The sequence below is a fragment of the Notamacropus eugenii genome, chromosome 3 (assembly GCF_028372415.1).
Source record: "Notamacropus eugenii isolate mMacEug1 chromosome 3, mMacEug1.pri_v2, whole genome shotgun sequence".
In the NCBI taxonomy this organism is placed as follows: domain Eukaryota; kingdom Metazoa; phylum Chordata; class Mammalia; order Diprotodontia; family Macropodidae; genus Notamacropus; species Notamacropus eugenii.
Genome location: NC_092874.1, coordinates 97732826 through 97743466, shown reverse-complemented (window position 1 = coordinate 97743466; position 10641 = coordinate 97732826). Strand labels below are relative to the sequence as shown.

Here is a 10641-nt window from a genome sequence, read left to right as displayed (position 1 = left end):
CAGTACCTGAAGTACATGTAGTAAATACCAAGCAAAGGATCATTACTTATCTCCCCTACCACAAAAAAAAAAATTTTTTAATACAAAAGCTTCATAAATACTCATCATCACATACTTAAAATATAAACTAAAACCCAACACTTCCATTATACTCTCCCAGGCAGCAGACTCCAGGGAGACTTGTGAATCAGCTAAATAGATATGAATATTCACTTCAGATCTGTTATTGAAGAACATTTGAGGTGCATGTCATCTGGCTATCCCTGGCATGGCTAACCCTCTTGTAAAGGTTATATAAAGAGGCAGAAAGCATCCCCTGTTGCCAGTCAGCATCTAAGAACTACAAAACTCTTAAACTCAGGAGATGTTGACTGAGGCTAGAAACATTCATCTTGGGATCATTGTTTGACCACCAGAGACTCAGGCCCCAGTCTCAGACTTGCCCATAAAAGCCTTATATACATGCTGCAGTACATGGCTTCAAGCACTGTAACTGAGGATGGGGAGGAGATGGAAATTCTCTCCATCCTCCTCTGAAAGCCTGAGGCAGAACTGTCAAGAATTCTTAAGATCTGTTTAACAAGCACCTTTAACACAACCCCTAGCAAATAGCTAGGACCCTACGGTTGGGCGACTCCTGAGATGGGGGTGTGAAGGGCCATGTGTAGGTCCAAGGTAGAGGAAGGCCTGTCCACAGACATGCAGGCTTTCAGTTTACTGACATTTCTTAGTTGCATCACTGCTGGGTTTATTTAACTTCCTCCCAGATCCCCAGCTGGAAATTCCTGAACACACAGGCTACTTTTGCTCCTTATCCTGAGCAGAACATATAACCTATGACTGAGAATAGATGGAGACCTCTAGGGCTATACCAGGGCCAGAAAAGCTCACTGGGCTGTTCCATTTACTCAGCCTCAAAATTCAGCATATCAGCGAACAGGGTGATCCTTCAGTCTGGTTCTCAGTACTAATTGGTCTCCAAAGTTGGAGCCTCAGCCTTATGACTAAGAGAGTGGAAGCAGTGCTTGGCATGGTGTGATCCCAAGGGATATGAGATAAACCAATAGGAGGGTGAGAAGCTGGCACTTGGTGATAGCCAACGATGGACTTGTCTCCGGCATAATTACAATAACCCCCTTTGCCTAGTCTAGTCCTTAACCACCTCTCTTCACTTGCCTTCTCTGAGTCTTCAAAGCCCCATGTAGAAGCAGAGTAGAGAAGATAACTGATTCCATTCCTAGTGTGCTCACACCCTTAATGATATGTAAGGTCATTTAATTACTGTTTTAGCAAGCAGGTCTTTGCACTCCACACCAATGGACTGTCATATTTCTCCCATCTTCCCCCTTGAGCATGTGTGCACTAGCACAGAAACATACACGCACGCACACACACACACACTTTTGAGAGAGAAGGGATTGAGTGGCAAAGGATGAGCAGCCATGGATGGATTATGATCCTTAGATATTATCTGCATCCCAAACCACCTTCGTTCTGAGCTTCCTTATTTCTGTTAAGAACACCAATACACTTTCAGTCTTACTCTTCCTTTTTCTTGACAACTCTCAAATGAACTACCCTCCTCACCAGTATAAGTGATCATATAATTGACACATTGACCTTTCCTTGAGTCTCATCCTTCCTGACTTTTCTGTAGAATGTGAACCTGTTGACCACCATCTCAGTCTGCACACTCTCTCTTCTCTCTGGGTGTCTAAAAATGACGTATACCACTGATAAATACTGACATATATGCACATTTTTAAAATGTGAAAACAATTTAGAGACTTTTAAAAGCCCTGAAAAGGAGAAGGTATGAGTGAGTTTCAAACCAATTTACAAGACTATGTAAAAACACAACAGCTACTGATAAATTGATAAGAATAATGGGCCAACCTCATTTCTCAAATATGTAGAGAACTGAGTCAAATATGCAAGAACACAAGTCATTCCCCAATTAATAAATGGTTAAAGGATATGAATAGGCAGTTCTCAGAGGAAGAAATTAAAGATATCTATAATTATATGAAAAAATGCTCTAAATCACTTGATTAGAGAGATGCAAATCAAAACAACTCTGAGATACCACATCACACCTATCAGATTGGCTAACATGACAAAAGAGGAAGATGATAAATGTTGAAGAAGATGTGGGAGAGTTGGAACACTAATTCATCGTTGGTGGAGCTGTGAGCTCATCCAACCATTCTGGAGAGCAATTTGGAACTATGCCCAAAGGGCTACAAAAATGTGCAATGACCCAGCAATACCGCTTCGAGGACTGTATCCCCAAGAGATCATAAAAATGGGAAAGGGTCCCACATGTACAAAATTATTTATAGCAGCACTCTTTGTAGTGGCCAAGAGCTGGAAATCAAGGGGATGCCCATCAGTTGAGGAATGGCTGAATAAATCATGGTATATGAATGTAATGGAATACTATTGTGCTATAAGAATTGATGAACAGGAAGACTTCAGAGAGGCCTGGAAAGACTTATATTATCTGATGCTGAGTGAAAGGAGCGGAACCAGGAGAACTTTGTACACAGCAACAACCATAGTGTTCAAAGAATTTTTCTGATGGACTTAGAACTTCACTGCGATGCAAGGACTTAAAAAATTCCCAATGGTCTTTTAAGGCAAAATACCTTCCACATCCAGAGAAAGAACTATGGAAGTAGATCACAGAATGTAGTAGATCATTTTCTTTTGTATTACATTTTGGTTTGTTACATGATTTCTCCCATTCATTTTAATTCTTCTATACAACATGACTATGGTGAAAATGTATTTAATAGGAATGTGTAGAACCTATATAAAATTGTATGCCGTCTTGGGGAGGGAGTGGGGAGGTAGGAGGAGGGAGGGAAAAAAAACACCTAGGTTGTGTGGTAGTGATTGTGGAACACTGAAAATTAATGAAATTTAAAATAAATGAATAAAAAAATTTTTCAAAAAAAATAACGGGCCAAAATCAGGGAAGATGGAAGTTTTCTATTAGAAATACAACAAAATTCATGTTGTAATAGGTAGCTGAAAATGAAAAATGATTATGAATATTTATTGAAAGAGGCCAACCATGTACTTCTACCATTAACACTGGCAAACACATAAATTCATTGGGGCATGCTTTTCAGGTATGGAACCCTTTCAAAATTAGTAGAGAAATGAACAATCTTAGAATCAGATCTTACAACACTTTTAAAACACTAAGGGTAAAATGGAAATAATAAAAACAATAATAATATCTAAGAGATCTATATGGCATTTAAAGTATATTCTATAAATGCTATAACTGAAAGATAATTATTGATATATGGATATTCTGCAAATTTTGTAATAATTTATTTTTTTAAGGAATCTTAACTTGTGATTACACTACATAGGTACAGGGATGCCATGTATGCATAAATGTTAGACTTATTGGAAGACACTGATGAAAATATTTTGGTTAATAGGAGACTCAGTAAGAAAAGATTAGATTTAAAAAACCCTAACACACATGCCCTCCTCTGAAATCTCACCTCAAGAAATTACTAGAAGGGACAGAACTGAGAAAACAGAAGCATATTTGAACCAGCTACCTCTGCAACCTCAGGCAAACTTGCTGTTTGCCACAAGCCAGGAAGCCCAAGGGACATGCATGCTCAACCAGCAGCCCTCTGGCTGGGTAGTCACAAGGGCTTGCTAGTCCAGAAGAGAAGCTTCCAGATCTTAAACTATCCCTGATGCAGGAGGGGCCTTCCAAAGACTGGTCCTCAAATGACCTCCAGCAAAGATCAGTTGATCTAAGAAGACAGAGGATGAGGAAGTCTAGGCCTGTTGAGGAAAGATGAGTGGGAGAACCCAGAAGACAGCTGCAGTAGGAGACCTAGGAGGCAGAAGTCCATCACAGAGAGGGAGAAGGACAAACACAAGAGGAGAAGTGAAGATAGAGGAATGTCCATACATTGTCCACAAGAGGATTTGGAAAGAAAGAGGGAAACTGGGTGAGTGGAGAAAATGCAAAACAATTCAAGTGGTCACAGACTGCCAAAGGATTGAGCTTTCCTTGGTCTTACTTGTGGTAAAACTACAAGGTGTCTTGTGGCCATTAAATCTGTGCTGAGGTTTCCTCAGTACTGGGAACAAAGTAACTTGTTGCAACCTCCAACAATTCTGACAATCGTAGAAGAGTCAGAAAATATTACTAAACGGATAAAAATGCAAAGAAAACAGCTCAAGACAACGGAGGCAAAAGATTCATCACTAAAGCCAAGAGCTGAATGTGGCACTAAATTAACAGATGATGTGGGAAAAAAAACTGAGACACAAGACTGATTGATATGAAGCCAAGTGGTAAGAAGAAAATGGGAAAAAGACACTACTTTCTGCACCAAAAAAAGCATGGAGGAGGCTCCCTGTACGAAGAACACCAAAAAAAAATGGACCTACTGCATCATGAAAGGATAAAAAAAAAGAAAATGAAAACTAAGGAGCTCGGATGAAATAATGAACAACAAACATAAAAAAAGTAGAAGGGAAAATCAAAACTAGAAGTAATCTCAGGAAAAGGAAGAGTGCTTCCCCACAAGATACTGAAAGAGGAGGTGATGCAACCCTAGACCAGGCTCTTAGGAGCAGGGAAAGTGGGCACCCGGGGCTTGGGAAGACCTGGGGAGGCGGCGGCTAGGGGGTCCTCATGCCCCTAAGAAGCCTGAGAAGCCTGAGAAGCCCGGGGCCATCGTGACTGAAATCTGCCTGGTGAGCGGGTTGGCTCTGGCAAGCCCGTGGCATCAGCCTGACACTTGTGAAGGGCCCCCTCGAGGCTCTCAGAGGGGGGAGTCTGGGCCTCAAGTGTGAGTCAGCTGGGCCAGGGCCAGACTCTCCGTCCCCTGAGGCCGTGACGCCCCAAGAGCTGGGCCCGAGGGCACGCTGGCCACGGGGAGGCAACGTGGGGAGTCACCCAGGGCTGGGCAGCAGGAGCTCAGGGTGTGGCCCCAGCCTGGGCCCGTGACAAGCATCTGTGGAGTGGGCCAGCTGCTCCAGCCCAGGTCCTGCTGTGGCTGAGGCTGGGGGCCTGGCAGGAACTTGCTGGGCCAGGAGCGGCTGGAAGGCCTAAAAGGTGAGGCAGCTGGTAGGGGGCACCTGGATTTGAACCAGGGACCTCTTGATCTGCAGTCAAATGCTCTACCCCTGAGCTATACCCCCTGGCCCGCAGGGACACCCTCAATTAGCACCTTCGAAGCTGCCCTGCCACACCCACAGCAGCTGGATCCCAGAGGCGTGGCCACTGGCAGGGAGAAGCCTGCCCAGGGCCCAGCTGCCAGCCCTGGCCCTGGGGGCCGGGGCCAGCCCCTCCTCGGGGGTCCCCAGCCCCCAGGATGCCCTCTGCTCGAGCCCTGGGCCTCCCCCATTGCCACGGAAGCCCTGGCCACCCCCGCAGTTTGTGCTGAGCGCTGCCCTCCCCGCCAGTGTGAGGGGAACTTCACCCAGGCGGGCACCCAGCAGGAAGGGCCCCCGGGTGCCAACACCAGCCCATTCCCCAGAACGCCCGCCTGAAAGCCTTGCTGGGACTTTGGGGTCCACTGGTGGTGGTGGTGGGGGGGGCCCACAGGCAAGGAAGCCTGTCCCTCAGGCAGCAGAAGCCGTGGCGCTTGGGGCCTTTCAGAAGGCAGGTCTGGGCCTGGGTGGCCAGCCCGCAGGCCCATCTGCGTTTGGCCGTCGGCATGAAGCCCGGGCCGGTCCGGTGCAGAGTCACATGTCCGCAGACGCTGGGGTGGTCTTTCGGCAACGTGGCGGGACCTGGCATGCCCGTGGCACAGCTGGCATGGCCGGGCAGCACAGGCCTGGTACCGGCTGTCCTGCAGAGGGCCAGGCTCTCCATCCAGGCTCAGGTGCAGGGTCTGCTGCCCCCATCTTGAACCAGCCCTGCCAAGGCCCGCTCTTGTCTGGGTCTGGGCACCAGGCTCCCCATCTCCCATCGCTGCCAGGCTCTCCAGCTCCTGTCGAGCCTCCTGGCAGCTCCTGTCCCCTGGGGGACGGATGCGATAGAACAGGCTAGCCCCTGGAAGCACAGGCAAGCTCCCTGGGCGCTGTGCACCAGGTCCAGCCCGAAAGCGCCAGGGCCCAGCGGGTTCAGCCAGCAGGCTGCTGGCTGGGCGGCCTGGAGCCCTCGGTAGCCAGAAGAGCGTCTCCCGAGGCCTGAGGAAGCAGGACACCGAGGAGGTCATGCCAAGGTGGCCCCAAGGAGCCCCGCTGCCGCGGCTGGCCAGAGGCGCTGGAACGTGAGCCAGGCTGGCGCCGTGCCAGACGGAGGCGGGGAGGCCTGGGTGCACAGCACTCAGCCCACCCTGCTGGGCACCAGGCGTTGGCTGGGGCCACGTGACCAGCAAGCCCCAGAGACAGGGGCCCGAGACTCAGTGGCAGAGAGAGGAAGAGCCCCACCCCACCCGTGAGGGACAAAGGAGAGGTGGCAACCCGAGACCAGGCCCTTAGGAGCAGGGAAAGTGGGCACCCGGGGCTTGGGAAGACCTGGGGAGGCGGCGGCTAGGGGGTCCTCATGCCCCTGAGAAGCCTGAGAAGCCTGAGAAGCCCGGGGCCGTCGTGACTGAAATCTGCCTGGTGAGCGGGTTGGCTCTGGCAAGCCCGTGGCATCAGCCTGACACTTGTGAAGGGCCCCCTCCAGGCTCTCAGAGGGGGAGTCTGGGCCTCAAGTGTGAGTCAGCTGGGCCAGGGCCAGACTCTCCGTCCCCTGAGGCCGTGACGCCCCAAGAGCTGGGCCCGAGGGCACGCTGGCCACGGGGAGGCAACGTGGGGAGTCACCCAGGGCTGGGCAGCAGGAGCTCAGGGTGTGGCCCCAGCCTGGGCCCGTGACAAGCATCTGTGGAGTGGGCCAGCTGCTCCAGCCCAGGTCCTGCTGTGGCTGAGGCTGGGGGCCTGGCAGGAACTTGCTGGGCCAGGAGCGGCTGGAAGGCCTAAAAGGTGAGGCAGCTGGTAGGGGGCACCTGGATTTGAACCAGGGACCTCTTGATCTGCAGTCAAATGCTCTACCCCTGAGCTATACCCCCTGGCCCGCAGGGACACCCTCAATTAGCACCTTCGAAGCTGCCCTGCCACACCCACAGCAGCTGGATCCCAGAGGCGTGGCCACTGGCAGGGAGAAGCCTGCCCAGGGCCCAGCTGCCAGCCCTGGCCCTGGGGGCCGGGGCCAGCCCCTCCTCGGGGGTCCCCAGCCCCCAGGATGCCCTCTGCTCGAGCCCTGGGCCTCCCCCATTGCCACGGAAGCCCTGGCCACCCCCGCAGTTTGTGCTGAGCGCTGCCCTCCCCGCCAGTGTGAGGGGAACTTCACCCAGGCGGGCACCCAGCAGGAAGGGCCCCCGGGTGCCAACACCAGCCCATTCCCCAGAACGCCCGCCTGAAAGCCTTGCTGGGACTTTGGGGTCCACTGGTGGTGGTGGTGGGGGGGGCCCACAGGCAAGGAAGCCTGTCCCTCAGGCAGCAGAAGCCGTGGCGCTTGGGGCCTTTCAGAAGGCAGGTCTGGGCCTGGGTGGCCAGCCCGCAGGCCCATCTGCGTTTGGCCGTCGGCATGAAGCCCGGGCCGGTCCGGTGCAGAGTCACATGTCCGCAGACGCTGGGGTGGTCTTTCGGCAACGTGGCGGGACCTGGCATGCCCGTGGCACAGCTGGCATGGCCGGGCAGCACAGGCCTGGTACCGGCTGTCCTGCAGAGGGCCAGGCTCTCCATCCAGGCTCAGGTGCAGGGTCTGCTGCCCCCATCTTGAACCAGCCCTGCCAAGGCCCGCTCTTGTCTGGGTCTGGGCACCAGGCTCCCCATCTCCCATCGCTGCCAGGCTCTCCAGCTCCTGTCGAGCCTCCTGGCAGCTCCTGTCCCCTGGGGGACGGATGCGATAGAACAGGCTAGCCCCTGGAAGCACAGGCAAGCTCCCTGGGCGCTGTGCACCAGGTCCAGCCCGAAAGCGCCAGGGCCCAGCGGGTTCAGCCAGCAGGCTGCTGGCTGGGCGGCCTGGAGCCCTCGGTAGCCAGAAGAGCGTCTCCCGAGGCCTGAGGAAGCAGGACACCGAGGAGGTCATGCCAAGGTGGCCCCAAGGAGCCCCGCTGCCGCGGCTGGCCAGAGGCGCTGGAACGTGAGCCAGGCTGGCGCCGTGCCAGACGGAGGCGGGGAGGCCTGGGTGCACAGCACTCAGCCCACCCTGCTGGGCACCAGGCGTAGGCTGGGGCCACGTGACCAGCAAGCCCCAGAGACAGGGGCCCGAGACTCAGTGGCAGAGAGAGGAAGAGCCCCACCCCACCCGTGAGGGACAAAGGAGAGGTGGCAACCCGAGACCAGGCCCTTAGGAGCAGGGAAAGTGGGCACCCGGGGCTTGGGAAGACCTGGGGAGGCGGCGGCTAGGGGGTCCTCATGCCCCTGAGAAGCCTGAGAAGCCTGAGAAGCCTGAGAAGCCCGGGGCCGTCGTGACTGAAATCTGCCTGGTGAGCGGGTTGGCTCTGGCAAGCCCGTGGCATCAGCCTGACACTTGTGAAGGGCCCCCTCGAGGCTCTCAGAGGGGGGAGTCTGGGCCTCAAGTGTGAGTCAGCTGGGCCAGGGCCAGACTCTCCGTCCCCTGAGGCCGTGACGCCCCAAGAGCTGGGCCCGAGGGCACGCTGGCCACGGGGAGGCAACGTGGGGAGTCACCCAGGGCTGGGCAGCAGGAGCTCAGGGTGTGGCCCCAGCCTGGGCCCGTGACAAGCATCTGTGGAGTGGGCCAGCTGCTCCAGCCCAGGTCCTGCTGTGGCTGAGGCTGGGGGCCTGGCAGGAACTTGCTGGGCCAGGAGCGGCTGGAAGGCCTAAAAGGTGAGGCAGCTGGTAGGGGGCACCTGGATTTGAACCAGGGACCTCTTGATCTGCAGTCAAATGCTCTACCCCTGAGCTATACCCCCTGGCCCGCAGGGACACCCTCAATTAGCACCTTCGAAGCTGCCCTGCCACACCCACAGCAGCTGGATCCCAGAGGCGTGGCCACTGGCAGGGAGAAGCCTGCCCAGGGCCCAGCTGCCAGCCCTGGCCCTGGGGGCCGGGGCCAGCCCCTCCTCGGGGGTCCCCAGCCCCCAGGATGCCCTCTGCTCGAGCCCTGGGCCTCCCCCATTGCCACGGAAGCCCTGGCCACCCCCGCAGTTTGTGCTGAGCGCTGCCCTCCCCGCCAGTGTGAGGGGAACTTCACCCAGGCGGGCACCCAGCAGGAAGGGCCCCCGGGTGCCAACACCAGCCCATTCCCCAGAACGCCCGCCTGAAAGCCTTGCTGGGACTTTGGGGTCCACTGGTGGTGGTGGTGGGGGGGGCCCACAGGCAAGGAAGCCTGTCCCTCAGGCAGCAGAAGCCGTGGCGCTTGGGGCCTTTCAGAAGGCAGGTCTGGGCCTGGGTGGCCAGCCCGCAGGCCCATCTGCGTTTGGCCGTCGGCATGAAGCCCGGGCCGGTCCGGTGCAGAGTCACATGTCCGCAGACGCTGGGGTGGTCTTTCGGCAACGTGGCGGGACCTGGCATGCCCGTGGCACAGCTGGCATGGCCGGGCAGCACAGGCCTGGTACCGGCTGTCCTGCAGAGGGCCAGGCTCTCCATCCAGGCTCAGGTGCAGGGTCTGCTGCCCCCATCTTGAACCAGCCCTGCCAAGGCCCGCTCTTGTCTGGGTCTGGGCACCAGGCTCCCCATCTCCCATCGCTGCCAGGCTCTCCAGCTCCTGTCGAGCCTCCTGGCAGCTCCTGTCCCCTGGGGGACGGATGCGATAGAACAGGCTAGCCCCTGGAAGCACAGGCAAGCTCCCTGGGCGCTGTGCACCAGGTCCAGCCCGAAAGCGCCAGGGCCCAGCGGGTTCAGCCAGCAGGCTGCTGGCTGGGCGGCCTGGAGCCCTCGGTAGCCAGAAGAGCGTCTCCCGAGGCCTGAGGAAGCAGGACACCGAGGAGGTCATGCCAAGGTGGCCCCAAGGAGCCCCGCTGCCGCGGCTGGCCAGAGGCGCTGGAACGTGAGCCAGGCTGGCGCCGTGCCAGACGGAGGCGGGGAGGCCTGGGTGCACAGCACTCAGCCCACCCTGCTGGGCACCAGGCGTAGGCTGGGGCCACGTGACCAGCAAGCCCCAGAGACAGGGGCCCGAGACTCAGTGGCAGAGAGAGGAAGAGCCCCACCCCACCCGTGAGGGACAAAGGAGAGGTGGCAACCCGAGACCAGGCCCTTAGGAGCAGGGAAAGTGGGCACCCGGGGCTTGGGAAGACCTGGGGAGGCGGCGGCTAGGGGGTCCTCATGCCCCTGAGAAGCCTGAGAAGCCTGAGAAGCCTGAGAAGCCCGGGGCCGTCGTGACTGAAATCTGCCTGGTGAGCGGGTTGGCTCTGGCAAGCCCGTGGCATCAGCCTGACACTTGTGAAGGGCCCCCTCGAGGCTCTCAGAGGGGGGAGTCTGGGCCTCAAGTGTGAGTCAGCTGGGCCAGGGCCAGACTCTCCGTCCCCTGAGGCCGTGACGCCCCAAGAGCTGGGCCCGAGGGCACGCTGGCCACGGGGAGGCAACGTGGGGAGTCACCCAGGGCTGGGCAGCAGGAGCTCAGGGTGTGGCCCCAGCCTGGGCCCGTGACAAGCATCTGTGGAGTGGGCCAGCTGCTCCAGCCCAGGTCCTGCTGTG

The 10641-nt window shown here is 56.0% G+C and overlaps 3 non-coding genes across 3 annotated transcripts; all 3 read right to left on the bottom strand.

The window, feature by feature from the left end:
• Positions 1 to 5118: 5118 nt before the first annotated feature.
• TRNAC-GCA (transfer RNA cysteine (anticodon GCA)) lies at positions 5119 to 5190 on the bottom strand. Its single transcript has one exon. It is a non-coding gene; the product is annotated as a tRNA-Cys (tRNA).
• Positions 5191 to 6977: 1787 nt separating this feature from the next.
• TRNAC-GCA (transfer RNA cysteine (anticodon GCA)) lies at positions 6978 to 7049 on the bottom strand. The gene has a single exon. It is a non-coding gene; the product is annotated as a tRNA-Cys (tRNA).
• A 1797-nt stretch (positions 7050 to 8846) lies between these two features.
• On the bottom strand, positions 8847 to 8918 carry TRNAC-GCA (transfer RNA cysteine (anticodon GCA)). The gene has a single exon. It is a non-coding gene; the product is annotated as a tRNA-Cys (tRNA).
• Between the last annotated feature and the right edge of the window lie 1723 nt (positions 8919 to 10641).